General features: G+C 43.5%; 1 protein-coding gene and 1 long non-coding RNA gene across 7 annotated transcripts in view; one reads left to right on the top strand and one right to left on the bottom strand.

Annotated features, from left to right (window-relative positions):
- LOC118164978 (sodium/potassium/calcium exchanger 3-like) overlaps positions 1–14660 on the top strand; it is a 284302-nt gene that overhangs the window by 216891 nt on the left and 52751 nt on the right. The window lies entirely within an intron of this gene.
- On the bottom strand, positions 7566–12757 carry LOC118164979. The gene is made up of 3 exons (XR_004749788.1): positions 12729–12757; positions 12129–12138; positions 7566–7676 (listed from the first exon to the last, which is right to left on the bottom strand). It is a non-coding gene; the product is annotated as an uncharacterized LOC118164979 (long non-coding RNA).

Raw genomic sequence — 14660 nt, 5'->3', positions numbered from 1 at the left:
TAGTCATAGCCTTGGCCTTTAAGGGAAATTCTGGATGTCTTAGAAATGATGTTGAGGCTTAAATTTACTTGCTAATTTTCATACTCTGTACCAATCCCATAGATGGTACCAGCAGAGGTGCTGGCTTGGTTGCATATTATGATTTCCCGTCCTCTTCTGCTACTAGTTTCTGGCATATAGAATATTTACTATTTGTCTTTCTCATTTCCTTAAATAAGCACTTTGACTTGTTAAATCTCTTCCCCTGCAAACATATGCATCTCCTACAGCTAGAATCCAATTCACTGTTCAGATACACGGTCACCTGCTATTTCAGAGATTATGTTCATATGGGCTTTAGGGAACACATTTGGACATAAAAACCTTTTTTTTTTTTACTTTAAGTTTTAATTAGCTTCTAATTAGTTTGAAAAATCTTACTTTGATTTTAGTACTGAAAAAGGGATTATATAACTGAAAGCCTGTCTCATTTTTTCCAAATATACCAGTTAGCATAAAAGAATCATAGAATGTTTTGTGTTGGAAAGGACCTTAAGGATCATCAGTTCCGACCCTGTTGCCATGTGCAGGCTTGGTTCTCCAGAACTGTCAATGTGCCCTGTTCCTGCCCCTGTCCTGACCTGTTGGTTCCTCAAACAGACAAGGAACAAGTGTTCAGACTTTTTTTTCCGAGCTCTTGTGTGTGTGTTGTGTGTGGGTTTTTTCTCTTAACTTTATGAAACAAGTCTAGGCATTTCGTCTCCTATGATGTGTATATGGCATAGCTGAAAGAGAGAGCGCCGTGCTTTGGGGATAATCCTGTTGTTGGCACGCTTGTTGGCACTCACAGACATGGCTCAGTCTGTGTTTTATGCTCTGTACAGTCAGTGATTCAGGAACAATTTCACACATTCTCAGCTTGGCAGCAACTTTCCTTCTCCATAATGCAGGTTAGGAGCACCGTTTTGTAATATCTTGGAAGGTGAGAAGTCTCTGTGCTCCTTCCGAAAGACAGAACAACCAACAATACAAGCTTTCTGCACCAAGTAGCTTATCCATTCAGTGCTAATGGGTCCTAGCTAGGTTAGGCCATTGAAGACGGGTATAGGTGTAAATGTTTTGCTGTCTGGTATGCTTACATGGGAGGTCTTTGGCGAACGAGTTTTGTTTAAATAAGTAGAAGACTTTCTTGCAGTCTTTTTTGTGTGCTAAGTAAAATAAAGACAGGTGCTATACTTTCTATTTTTTTTCAGTGAAAACATACTCATTCATTGATAAACATTCTTGCAGTCTTTTTTGTGTGCTAAGTAAAATAAAGACAGGTGCTTTACTTTCTATTTTTTTTCAGTGAAAACATACTCCATTCATTGATAAACAGATCTTCTGTTTAGTTCTTAACTAGGCCTCTCCTGACAGGAGAGGTACTCCTGGCCCTTGCTCACCTTGATAATTCTGCGCTGGACTCTTTCCAGTTCTTGTGTGTGTCTCTTGACCTTGGGGGTGCACAATTGGAAACAGTACTCAGGTATGGCCTCACCATCACTGATTAGAATGGAAAGATGAACAGTAAAAAAAATAATAATTGTTGTTGTGATTTTCTTCATGTAGGCTGTTTGATAACATTAACCTTTTGGTCAGGAAGCAATAGCAGAGATACAGCCAGTGATATGTAATGTCCTTGGACACAAAGCACGTCTACAGTAGCATGGCTTGAGTCTGCTGAGGTTAGTTAGTTGTTGCTGACCTGGTTCAATTCAGTATGTAGGAACCTTTGCATTCTTCAGCAGGCAGGATGAAAATTGATCCTTCAAGATCCAAGGATTTCTGCACACTTACACTAGCTGACCCAGAACGTTTCATCTGCTTGTTTTCAGAGGGCAAAATGAAGCTCAGTCTCTTTTTTTTTTTCCTAATTTATTTAAAGTTAGGTAGATGTTTGTATATTGCTCATGTTTTTGTACGTGTTTTCCAGGGGCGGGTAATTAAGTAGTTTTTCAATAATGCTGTCCCCACAGTCAGTGGACCACCAAATTTTTCTTGCCTTTGTTGATGTGAAGCTCCAAAAGTACACCAATTTGTTTGCTCAGATTTTGTCTTCTGCACCTGGAGATTTTTCTCACCTAGCTTGGGTTTGTATACCCTTAGATATGGTTCACTGGCAGATAAAAACAAAGCTAAAAATCTTATTTATTGATCGTTTAAGCTGATATGGTACTCTTTGATTTTGCACTTCACAATAATTCCCGTGTGATGAGAAACAGGTTCTGGAGGGAAAAGGCATAATTTAAAAAGAAAAAAAAAAAAAAAAACAACTGTTTTTCTCTGATAATTTGAATAAATTGGTATCGATGCCATACTGTTTAGATATGTCTCGTTTTAGATATGCATAATACAAAAAATCAAATGCTTCCCTCGCTATTGGACTGACCTCTAAAAGTGGCTTGAAGACTGGTTGTCAGCAGGGTTTACAGAGCAAGCTGCTCTGGGGCGTTGGTGCTGAGTGTCAGCACCAACAGGGCAGGAAATGGTGGCAACTTTCTACACAGCTGCACGCAAAGAATGCTGTCACTCTGACACTGGTGCAACTGTTTGTATCATTGAGGTAACTTAACCTGCTGACTAATACGAAATCATGTAAGTGAGGAAAGTGGAGGCACCGGTACTTAGCATGGGGTTGCACAGCTTTAATATTCTGTGAGTGGTTGTCTTGGGATGTGTCGTGCAGCTCTTTGAAGCTGTGAACACAGCTTTTGATACACAGCTTGAGTCTATGTGGTCCGCAAAATTCCTATTTCATGTAATACTTAAAAACTTGATTAAAGGGGGGCAAAAAGTATGAGATAGTCCTCAGCAGTAGTAAAGAACAAAATTGAGAAGTGTTGCAGGTGGTTACGTGTCTTAACAGTTTTTACCAAGAAGGTTGAATATTAACGCTTGCCCTTGCTAAGGAATTTTTCAAACAGGATTTGTTTTGCCCTTTCTCTGGAAAGGGAATTGCTCTAACTGGAAATCAACTGAAACAGGCTGCTTCGTGTTTCTGAAAACACTGAGCAAATGAGCAGGAGCCTCGGTGTACTTAATGCTCTGCCGCAATGGAGAATGTTTTAAAATGGGAGTTGTGCATGTTCTAAAGAGTTGGGAAACTGAGTGCCTGTTGTTTACAGGACAGTGGGGTCTGATGACGAGGGCGAGACGTGCAGTCATTGCTGCTCCTGCCAGCCTGGGAGCAGGGACTGTGGGTGGCCTGCAGTGCCTGCTCTGCCTTCTACACCCTGGGCCTGGGAGTGCCACACAGTGCCACTGCTTGTGTGCTTGACCATGCAGAGAAGTCGTGTTTCTGTTGTTGGACTAAAGAATGAGTTCGTTATCTGGTTGTTGATCACAAGTCTGAGATACTTGGGCAGCATATTAGGATTGCAATTATCTAAAGAAAGGAACATTTTGTGTGTGAACTGTTGATGTCTAATGTAGGAGGAGTGTGGTGTTTATTCTTGGGGCAGGTGAATGTGCGTGCGACTTTGTACATGTTTCAGGAGGTTTCAAGTGGCCCAGTGAACTTACAGCACCAGAAGTCAATTCTGGTTTAAGATGGAGTTATAAGATGGAGCATCAGCTACAGTCCTAGGTTTTGTGTCTGCATGGCCTGGCTTATTCCCCTGAATTTGAAGAACCTTGATGGAAGCTTACTAATCATTCTAAAAAGCATTGTTGTGGTTAAATGGAAGAACAGGTGAAGGCATGCTTCAGCTGGGGCAGCTGTGTCCCTGGGCTATCCCTGCAGCCAGGTCAGGAGACCTGCAAAGTGTCTGTGCTCTGTCCTACACCCCAGAGCGGCTGTGCTCTCCCCACTAACTGAGGGGGGGGCAGTCTCTCTGAACTGGATGTGGTACTTGCTGTCATCTGCTGGTGCAATGTAAAGCTCTGCAATCAAGGAAGAGAAGGTAAGGCATGGCATTCACACATCAAGACAGAAGACATGCAAAGTTTGGCAAATAAATGATGAACTAGGAGATTTCTTCCCATGTCTAGTAGTGAATTTATCATCACTTCAAACGTGTACCTCAGCTGTTAGGTAAAAATCCCTTGTATGCAAGAACCCTTTTGCCATAGCATGGGTGCGAGTTTGAATCTGATCCCTTACATAATGGCGTCATGGACTTTTCCTGTCTGTTGCAGTCGCTGAATGGTGATAATGGAGAACACTTGCATTAGGCCAACAAAACAGGCATCCTGGTGGGGATCTGTTATAGACTGCCAAACCAGGATGAGGAGACAGAAGAGGTGTTTTACAAGCAGCTGGCAGAAGTCGCGCAATTGCCAGCACTTGTTTTCATGGGGGAACTTCAACTTCCCAGATACTTACTGGAAATACAATACAGCTCAGAGAAGGCAGTCTAGGAGGTTCCTGGAGAGCGTGGAAGACAGCTTCCTGACACAGCTAGTTAGTGAGCCTACCAGGGGAGGTGCCCCGCTAGACCTGCTGTTCACAAACAGAGAAGGACTGGTGGGAGATGTGGTTGTCAGGAGCTGTCTTGGGCAGAGTGACCACGAAATGGTAGAGTTCTCCACTCTTGGCAAAGTCAGGAGGGGGATCAGTAAAACTGCTACCTTGGACTTCCGCAGGGCAGACTTTGAGCTGTTCAGGACACTGGTTGGCAGAGTCCCTTGGGAGGCAGTCCTGAAGGGCAGAGGAGTCCAGGAAGGCTGGGCACTCTTCAAGGAGGAAATCTTAAAGGCTTGGGAGCAGACCGTCCCCATGTGCCCAAAGACAAACCGGTGCTGAAGACTGGCCTGGCTGAACAGAGAGTTGTGGCTAGAGCTTAGGAAGAAAAATAGGGTTTATGACCTTTGGAAAAGAGGGTGGGCCACTCAGGAGGACTATAAGGATGTTGCGAGGCTTTGCAGGGACAAAATTAGAAAGGCCAAAGCTCATCTGAAGCTCAATCTGGCTACTGCTGTTGAAGATAATGTTTTTATAAATACATAAACACGAAAAGGAGGTCTAAGGAGAGTCTCCATCCTTTACTGGATGTGGGGGGAGACTTAGTGACAAGGGATGAGGAAAAGGCTGAGGTGCTTAATGCCTTCTTTGCCTCAGTCTTTAGTGGCAAGACCAGTTGTTCTCTGGGTATCACCCCCCTGGGCTGGTGGAAGGGGATGGAGAGCAGAATGTGGCCCTCATAATCCGTGAGGAAATGGTTGGTGACCTGCTACAGCACTTAGATGTATGCAAGTCAATGGGGCTGGATGGGATCTACCTGAGGGTACTGAGAGAACTGGCAGAAGAGCTGACCAAGCTGCTTTCCATCATTTATCGGCAGTCCTGGCTATCAGGGGAGGTCCGAGTCGACTGGCGGCTAGCAAACATGATACCCGTCTACAAGGAGGGCCGGAGGGTGAAAGCCACAAACTATAGGCCTGTCAGTCTGACTGGTGCCGGGAAAGGTCATGGAACAGATTATTTTCAGTGTCTTCACGCGGTACTTGCAGGGCATCCAGATGATCAGGCCCAGTCAGCATGGGTTTATGAAAGGCCAGTCCTGATTGACAAACCTGATCTCCTTCTGTGACAAAGTGATGTGTTTAGTGGATGAGGGAAAGGCTGTGGATGTGGTCTACCTTGACTTCAGTAAGGCTTTTGACACCATTTTCCACAGCATTCTCATGAAGAAACTGGCTGCTCATGGCTTGGACTGGCATACACTTCATTGGGTTAAAAACTGGCTGGGTAGCTGGGCCCAAAGAGTCATGGTGAATGGAGTTAAATCCAGTTGGAGGCTGGTCACTAGTGTTGTCCCCCAGGGCTCAGTATTAGGGCCAGTTCTCTTTAATATCTTTATTGATGATCTGGATGAGGGGATCGAGTGCACCCTCAGTAAGTTTGCAGAGGACACCAAGTTAGGTGCCTATGTTGATCTGCTGGAGGGTAGGAAGGCTCTGCAGGATGATCTGGATAGGTTGGATTGATGGGCTGAGGCCAGCTGTTCAAGTTCAACAAGGCCAAGTGCCGGGTCCTGCACCTGGGGCACAATAACCTCAAGCAGTGCTACAGGGTTGGAGATAAGTGGCTGGAAAGCTGCCAGGCAGAGAAGGACCTGGGAGTATTGATTGATAGTCAGCTGAATACGAGCCAACAGTGTGCTCAGGTGGCCGGGAAGCATCCTGGCTCGTGTCAGGAACAGTGTGGCCAGCAGCCCTAGGGAAGTGATTGTCTCCCTGTACTCGGCTCTAGTGAGGCCGCACCTCGAGTACTGTGTTCAGCTTTTCACTACAGGAAGGACACTGAGGTGCTGGAGCATGTCCAGAGAAGGGAAACAAAGCTGGTGAGGGGTCTGGAGAACAAGTCTTACGAGGAGTGGCTGAGGGAGCTGGGGTTGTTTAGCCTGGAGAAGAGGAGATTTGGGGTGACCTTATTGCTCTCTACAGGTACCTTAGAGGAGGCTGTAGCAAGGTGGGGGTTGGGCTATTCTCCCATGTGCCTGGTGGGTGATGGGACGAGGGAGAATGGGCTACAGTTGTGATAGGGGAAGTTTAGGTTGGATATTAGGCAGAACTTCTTTACCAAAAGGGTTGTTAGGCATTGGAATGGGCTGCCCAGGGAAGTGGTTGAGTCACCATCCCCGGAGGTATTCAGAAGACATTTAGATGTAGAGCTTAGTGATATGATTTAGTGGAGGACTTGTTAGTGTTAGGTCATAGGTTGGACTCGGTGATCTTGGAGGTCTCTTCCAACCTAAATGATTCTGTGATTCTGTAAAATAGCCTTAAATCTTCATGGTTCTGGAGAAGAGACAAATATCACATAGCAATTTTAAAAATGTTGATATCTATTTTAGCAAGATCTTAAAAATGTAGGTAAAGGGATCCCCTTCCTCCCTTCCTCTCACTTCTCCAGGTTTCACAGGATGGGAGGCACCAAGTGGTGCTTTTCACAGGCCGAGTCCAGCAGGTGGTTGCCTCGTGCCTGCCTGCCCAAGTGCAGGCACTGTAGTTGCCTCCCTCTGCTTGTGACTCAGTGCTTTGTCATGAATTCTGTTTCCTCTAGACTTTATTGCTCTGTTGCAATTCAAACAATTACCTTTTCTTGCTTCCTGCAGTAACTGCAGCTCAATGTTAAACACTTCTGAAAGATTTTAAAACATATTTTTGAATTTCTTTGCTTTAATATTTCCTGCTTCTGGCAGAAATAACAAAGGGAAATTACCAAAGTACTTCAAGAAATTTTAGTTTTGTGAGATAGTCAGGGTGGGGAATTTGAGATGAATGTTGTGAAATGTGTTAATTTGATTCGTGTCAGTATGGAACAATGCTAGGGCCGCATGATGAAATATAACCTATTTAAGAAAAACAGAGTGATTAGTGTACATAGTTCTTGTATCATGCAAAGGAAGGATCCAGCAATTTGTGTAAATAGAGGGCTCGAAGGGCAAACATTGAGAGTCAAATCTGGGAGATAAGAGGACCAAGGAGTTTTTTTTTTTTTTTAGGAAAAGTGCTGACTTTTGCATGGGATGCTGCTCAAGCCTCTAATATCTGGCAAAGATAAGGAGAAAGGGGGAGTTGAAGGATGACCGAAGGACAAAGCCTGGGAGGAAGACTACGAGCCTTCAGCACAAGAAACCCCCAGAAAGACCACCAGAGATTGATACACATGCACCCAGAGAGGGTTCAGATTCCGGAAACTAATTATAATAACCCTGCCTTTTCTAGGAGTAGTGATAAATATGTATTAGCCTAGTAGCATAAAAATCAGCCAGCTGATGTAATAGGTGTGCGTCTTGGTGGAGCAGAGACTCCCGGCGCACCCAGCGCTGTTTGCTCGCCTCTATTCGCTTAATAAATTACAAACTTTGATTAAAATTCTATTTGGGACTCAATCATTTATCACAATGTGAATCTTCTGAAAGGTTGTCCAGACCTAAGCCAATCTTACAAATGTATTTCTCTGACATCTCTACAAGCAAAACAATACATGAACGCATTAGCATATAATCATTCTCTTATAAGAAACCTGGTAATTTTCTTCACCATTAAGCGCTGTGCCAAAGGAAATGACTTTGGTTTTTAATCCTTTTCAGTAATGTGGAAAGTATGCCATGGGAGCAAGCAGGAAGAGCTTCTCTAGTGGAAAAGAGAAGGTTGAGGAAATTTTTTGGAAAGGGTGCAAAGAGAGAGCACTAGCAGGTTTTGATAGTGTGCCACGTGCAACAAAGCTTAAGGGTAGGATTTTCTGAGGAAGTAAGCGTTTGCCTAAGTGTATGCTCTTGTTAGAAAGAGTGATGCAGCCTGTTTGTTTCAGTGGGAGTGGTCAGGCCAGCTCTGGAGTAGTGTTTGGGTGCTCTCCTTTGAATATTTGACTGCAGCATAGATAAGCAGGTAGAGATCTGTGAGTGGAACAGTAGATCTATCCAAAATCTAAGGGGTCATAAAACATCTCCTCAGTGTGCCATGCTGAAATGTGTTCAAAGTAAGTCCTCCTTATCCTTTAATGTCTTAAAAGGCTGCCAATGGGCAGGATCTTGAATGAAAGGGAAAAATAAGTCTGTAGGCAAAAAGTTGTCTGGGGGCAGGAGCGACGGCTAGCTGAAACCAGTTGTGTAAAGATCAGTTTATAAATTTGGCAATGACTGTTTCCTTTTCAGGTTAATCAGAATAACTTAAGCCCTGATGTGTGGACTCACAGCCCCTGCATATCCAAGCCTGTCTGGATAGTAATTTCTTAAGCAGTTGTTGATATTTAATGGATTAAAGCATAGTGAGGTGAAGGACTCCTTGGAAAGATGTCTGTGATCTTAACAGCATTGTTACGTTAGCCAGGATGAGGTGTGTTGATACTTCGCGATGCAAATACAGGCATTGGAAACGATCAGTCAGGGGAACTGAGAGCAGCCATGACCCGTGATGAATGAGCCAGTCGGCAATGTTGGAAGCAGAAGGGTAACCTTTGCATGGAACATGTGGGGAGCTGGGGGTTGGCCTCTTCTCACAGATAACTAGTGATAGTACTAGAGGGAATGGCCTTAAGTTGTGCCAGGGGAGGTTTAGGTTAGAAATTCTGAGGCATTTTCTTCTCAGAAAGAGCAGTCAGGCATTGTGATGGGTTGCCTAGGGAGGTGGTGAAGTCACTGTCCCTGGGGGTGTTCAAGGAAAGGTTAGACATGGAACTTAGGGGCATGGTTTAGTGGGTGACATTGGTGGTAGGGTGATGGTTGGACCAGGTCATCTTGGAGGGCTTTTCTAACCTTTATGATTTTATGAAGTATGTGGATACCCTGGTTGGGTCTCAGCTCATCGTTCCTCAGCTGATTTCCTATGCTGTATGCCTCCCAGGAGGCTGCTGGAGCCCAGAGCTCACCAAGCAGAGTAGGCACATCTGGTGTTTGCCTCTTGTCCCTGTTGCAAGCCATAGGACAATGACCCTAACTGGATGCCTCTGGAAGAGTAAGAATAGGATTTACTCTCCCAGACTCCAGCTGATCTCCATATGAGTAATGTCGGGCGTCGGAATACATTGAAAGGTTTAGTGATCTTCAGTCCTGTCTTCTCTCAGCCCACAGAAATTCAGATATCAGATTAAAGCTGTAAATGAAATAAGAGTCTATGTTTGTTTGTTTGTTTGTTTTGGAAAGATGGAAGTGAAGTCCTTGACTTGGCTGCTTTTCTCTAATTCCTGTTTCATATGTAAACTGTCTGAGTGACTGCCCTGGTACAGATCTTGAACAAAACAGAGCAAAAGGCAAGGTATCCCGGCAGAGGAAGCTTTATTCTGCAATGAAATTGCCCAATGCTGTGAACTGCCTGAGAGGAACAATTATTGCTGTTGGGGTATACAGTGCCTTGTTCTATCTGTACCAAGAAATGAAACTGAAGAATGAATGTGTGTGATACAGCAACTTAAGGTTAGAAAAATGAAATGGTATGTCAGCAGGTGTGAAATAACAGAACCTTATTTTGCAGATTAAAATATTTGCACATCATTTAATTCTGCTTGTTTCCTTTAACTACCTCATATATTCTTCTCCTTTCTTCGAGCTGTAACTTCCTTAGAACAATTTATTGAGGAATGCAACTTCATTGAAGTTGGAGGTATTAATTTGAAGGTATTGCATTTTGAATTTTGCAAAATGCATTTTGGGATACAAGTTGGGGAGTGGGAAGCATTGTTCGCTGGTGATCATCTCACTTTTTGAAAAGGTAGTGGGAGCGTTGCATATTGCAGCTTCCTCTTTAGTGTTTTTGTAGAGTTTTGTTTCCTTCAAGTAGTCACATGAGCCCTTCTGCCTACATATAGAGTGTATGTCTATCTTGTAATATGCTTTTAGCTAGCTCATTGTGGGCAGAAATGCCGTTGCTTGCTGCCAGTGTGCTGGTGACAAGCAGGGGGGTAGCACACAAACTCACGTTCAGGTACTAGACATAAAAGTAGAAACAATGTTTGAAAGTAAAGGAGGTTGGTCAGGGAATGTTTATTTCCGTTTTTTCCAATACTTAACTGAAATGACAAAGTACAAAAATGTGACACTGTATTAATACTGACTTGTCATTTTTGCTGTATGCATTATTTGTTTTTTACAAGCACAAATAATGTGCTCTTGCACCATCTGAAAAGAGAAATGACTGTAAACCCTTTCTATAGTCAGAATGACGGAAGTTACACTCCTTTTTGCATAATCCCCTTACTTTTTGCTTGTGGATACAGCTGTGCTAACACAATGTAACATTTGAGTGGAGAGGTCTGCAAAATCCTGGCACCAATGATAGCTTTCAGACTGAGGCTCTTATTTGATAGGTTTTCAAAGCGATACTGTGCTCAGTTGTATCTGTGTGTCCTTGGAAGTAGGCTTTCAATTAACTCCTCAAAGGAAACACTTTCAAAAGGAAAAGTTTAATTTTGCCAAGAGCCAGATAAGGTCAGAGTAATTTGACAAACCAGAGCTTTGTGGGTAATAAATGAACTCAGCTTTCTGTGGGGAAGTACAAATGCGTTAGGAGAACAGGAAAACAAAATGCATGAGAATGCTAAATTTGCTGAAAATTTGAGTTTCTGTGTGTATCTCTCACCATTTTCTTGGGTATCGGGTTGTGTTTTAGAACTATTCTTTAAAAAAACAAACAAAACTGTGTACTGTGTGATTCTGTGGAAAAAAACCTATCAAAAATAAAATATGCTTGTCCTTGTTCTTGCTTTCAGTTCAACTCCGAAAATAGGTTCACTGAAATTATATAACTTTTGTCTTGTTTTCTAGAATGTTTTAGTATCATATATTTGTAAATTGCTGTTATAATTTGATTGCCATGGTAATTTGCCATAGGCTGTCAAGTATGTATGTCATAGGGCATACTTAGCTTCTATGCATTTCTTGTGTGAGACTGGGATCATATTTCTGCTTCTCTACTGAACCCTGGTACTGACAAAGTGGGCAGCATAGGGACATGCCTCACTGACAGCTGTAAATGAGTGTTACTCTTCTGACAGCAGCTGACCTTTGCCAGTTTATACTGAAGTAGGTCTGGATTTATGTTTTCTCCATTATTCCTTGGCTGTAAAATGGTAAAACCTTTTTGGTTTGTTGAAAATAGTTTGAGTCCAACGTTCAATGGTTACATGGCCTTTACAAACTGAGAATGAAAGAGGACAGCCAGTTTTCATTTGGATAACTTGTGTTTAAAATACAAAAAAAAAAAGGGGGGGGGGGCGGGGTGGCGAGTGTAATCCTGCTGATGAATTTAGGGAGGGTGTTTCAGAAGCAGGTAATCAGGGTTTGATCCTCAGGGTTTGGTCCTCAGGGTTTGCTGTCATGGACTTGAATTGGAAAAGTTGGGTCATAATGACCTGCTTCTAAATATTTCAGTTGTTTCCTAGTAAAAATCATTTAAGTGGAAAAAAGTCTAATGCATTGCATTGGTTTTTATCTCCCTCTGCCATTGCTTATGTCCATGGGCTCGCAGCAGGCACTTCTTTCACATGCTGCATCTGTAATGTGTGACAGATTTGCACAGTGTGCTTCCAAGATGGTAAATACCTGGCAGTGACGCCTTCAGAGGCCACTTGTTGGTCTGAAGGGGATGTGACCAGTCTACTGCTATCCACCTTGCTCCAAGGAGCAGTGGCGTGATGTGGGGAGGTGTCTTGGTTTCCAAGTGAGGACCCATTGCTTGCTATTTCATCCCATGCTGCTAGACCAGATAGGACCAGATAGATTGGTTGAGGGAAAGTCTGCAGCTGGCTGTCAGCTTTTGACAGTGGTAGCATCTTCCGATGGTGCAGACAGGCTGTTCTCTTCATAGCAGCTTTTAGGATTAAGGTGGTAATAAGAGAAGGAGCATGATGATGGTAACTATAAATGCAATCTAGTAGTTCTAAATACTGAAGGTGGTTGTTCTTCAGTACAATCTCTTTGGTTCTCCCATTGGACAGTGCTCCTTGATATGTGGGTTAGACTTAAATGCAAAATGAGTTTTAGTTTAACCAGTTTTCCCATTCTATCCTCTAACAGGTTTAAGTTCAATTAACTACCATAAAATGTCCTAATCAAATGCAATATGGAAAGACATAAAACGTACAAACTAATACTTAGTGAAATATGAAAAACATAATTTGCTTGTTAAACATAAAATTACAAAAAATCCGAGCATTACATTTCATATGTAGTTGTTTAAATATGAGTAAGACAACACTAAGATTTCAAAATGGTGCCAAAATTATCATAAAAGCTGTTATGTTTTTAAGATACCTTGTTGATGAAAACTTACTTTTTAGGAATGTAATAAAAATGTAAAGCAAGTTTGAAGGGGAAAAAAGTGTTTTACATATATTTTGCTTTCGTTATTGTGAATAAAATTATTTGGCCATCTATTCCAGGGATGTTGTAAGCTCCTTTACTTGTGTGTAGATGCCTGTGATGGATCAAGGGATCTGCTCTAACACCTCTAATCTCTGATCCAAGTGCTTCTGATACGTGTGTAAAACAGACATGAGCATGCACATAATGGGAGGAGTCCTTGCAGGAAGAAATTCATGTTGGATGTTTTGTTGGCATGCCTCTTAAGAATGTTGGGGTAGGAGGAGAGAAAGCAAAGTTGATAGACAGGAGCTGTTTAGATTTGGGAAGGGCACAGGAAGGGGAACAATAGGGAAGCAGGTGGAAAGAAACACAAGGAGAGCAAGAAGGTAACCAAAAGAACACTGAAGTACACGGACTGCAGTGTCCCCAGCACCAACACTGCCTCCTTAAGTGCTGCCCCCATCTCGGCATGCTTTGAACTGCCTACCACACCTTTGGCAATGCTCTGCCTCTCTGCAGCACAGCGTCCTTGGGTCGGAGCCATCTCCCTCACCTGATGACCGGGTAAGCAGCAGCTTTGGGAGCTTCTGACATACCTGATCAACCAGCGAGAGGAAGGCTGCAGATCTCTCCTCTTCATCAGTGGCATTACCACAGTCTTTCCCCTATTACCAGAGTCTTTCCCCTTTATTCCCTGTCCGTGCTTGCAAGCAGGAATTCTCCTTCTCTGTGGGATCATGTTGGGTTGCCCAGAGAATCAAACATGGTGTCTACCAAAGTCAGTGCGGTTACATAGCCCTCATTCCTTAGGAAACTGATCTGGGGGAGCAGGTGGGGAGTGGTCAGCAGTGACTTAAGTTCCCCAGACTCCTTTGTTTTCTGGCTCTGAGGGAGGAATACAGGTTGTCTGTATCTTTGTTACAGCTTTTAGCTAAAGAAAATGGGATGTGTTGTCTTGGAAAAGCAGGAATAGAATGAGGGGGAAAAAAACCTGAACAAGGTTTCCAGAGGTATGTCTAGGCAGCAAATTAGTTGAAGGGAGGGATGAAGGATCCTGAGAAGTATGGACAGGTGGTGATCAGAGTTTGGGTGGTTAAGTGTAACAATGCATAAAATGCCAAATAAAATTTCATGAGAGGGAGCTGTTTTGACAAGAAGTCAGAAGTCTTGGTTGCATTAAGGTGCCTAAATAATGTTCTGGCATTCCCATGTAAATGGAAAGCTGGAGGAGAAGGACGCAAAGAAAGGAAGATGAAAGGCACCATTATTTCTTTTTTCCTTTAAACATACAGCTTGTGTGGGTATCAGCATCCATGGAAAAGTGTTGTAGATAGCACTGCATTTCAGAGGAGTTACCCAAGCATCCTGCTTGCTCCTCTGCCCTGTCCTGCCTTGTCATTGGAACATGTGGGCTTTGTCCTGAGTTAGCGCTGCTGTGGGAAGACAGACAGCACTCCTCGCCAAGCAGGCTTGTACTGCTGTGGGGCAGCCACCCAAGCTCAGGGCCGCTGGCAGGAGCCCAGCGCCTGCTGCCCTCTCAGCGCAATGAGCTGACAAGACCGCTAAGCAGGTGCAGCACGAGCAGCTTAAACACATGCAGAAAGCGCTGCCTTCCAGGCAGCTCAGAGAAAAGTTGCACATTGTGCGGTGACTTGGCTCCTGCAGCTTGATGGCATTTTCAGACAGGTTTCTGAGCACTCACCCAGGCAATGTCTAAGCAGATCTTTAGTCCTTAAAGCACAGAATGAGAAAACGCCCATCTCAGGCATGTACAGAAGTAGACAGACATGCTTTGCCACTTTTCTCCACCCAGATTTGCAGTCACAGGAAGGAGATCCCTCCTTTCTGATGGACTCACAGTGCCCAGGCTCAACAAAGACAGCTTCCAGGCAGTGG

Source organism: Oxyura jamaicensis, chromosome 3, assembly GCF_011077185.1.
Source record: "Oxyura jamaicensis isolate SHBP4307 breed ruddy duck chromosome 3, BPBGC_Ojam_1.0, whole genome shotgun sequence".
NCBI lineage: Eukaryota > Metazoa > Chordata > Aves > Anseriformes > Anatidae > Oxyura > Oxyura jamaicensis.
Note: the sequence above shows the minus strand (reverse complement) of the source record. Positions and strands in the feature narration are given on the sequence as shown.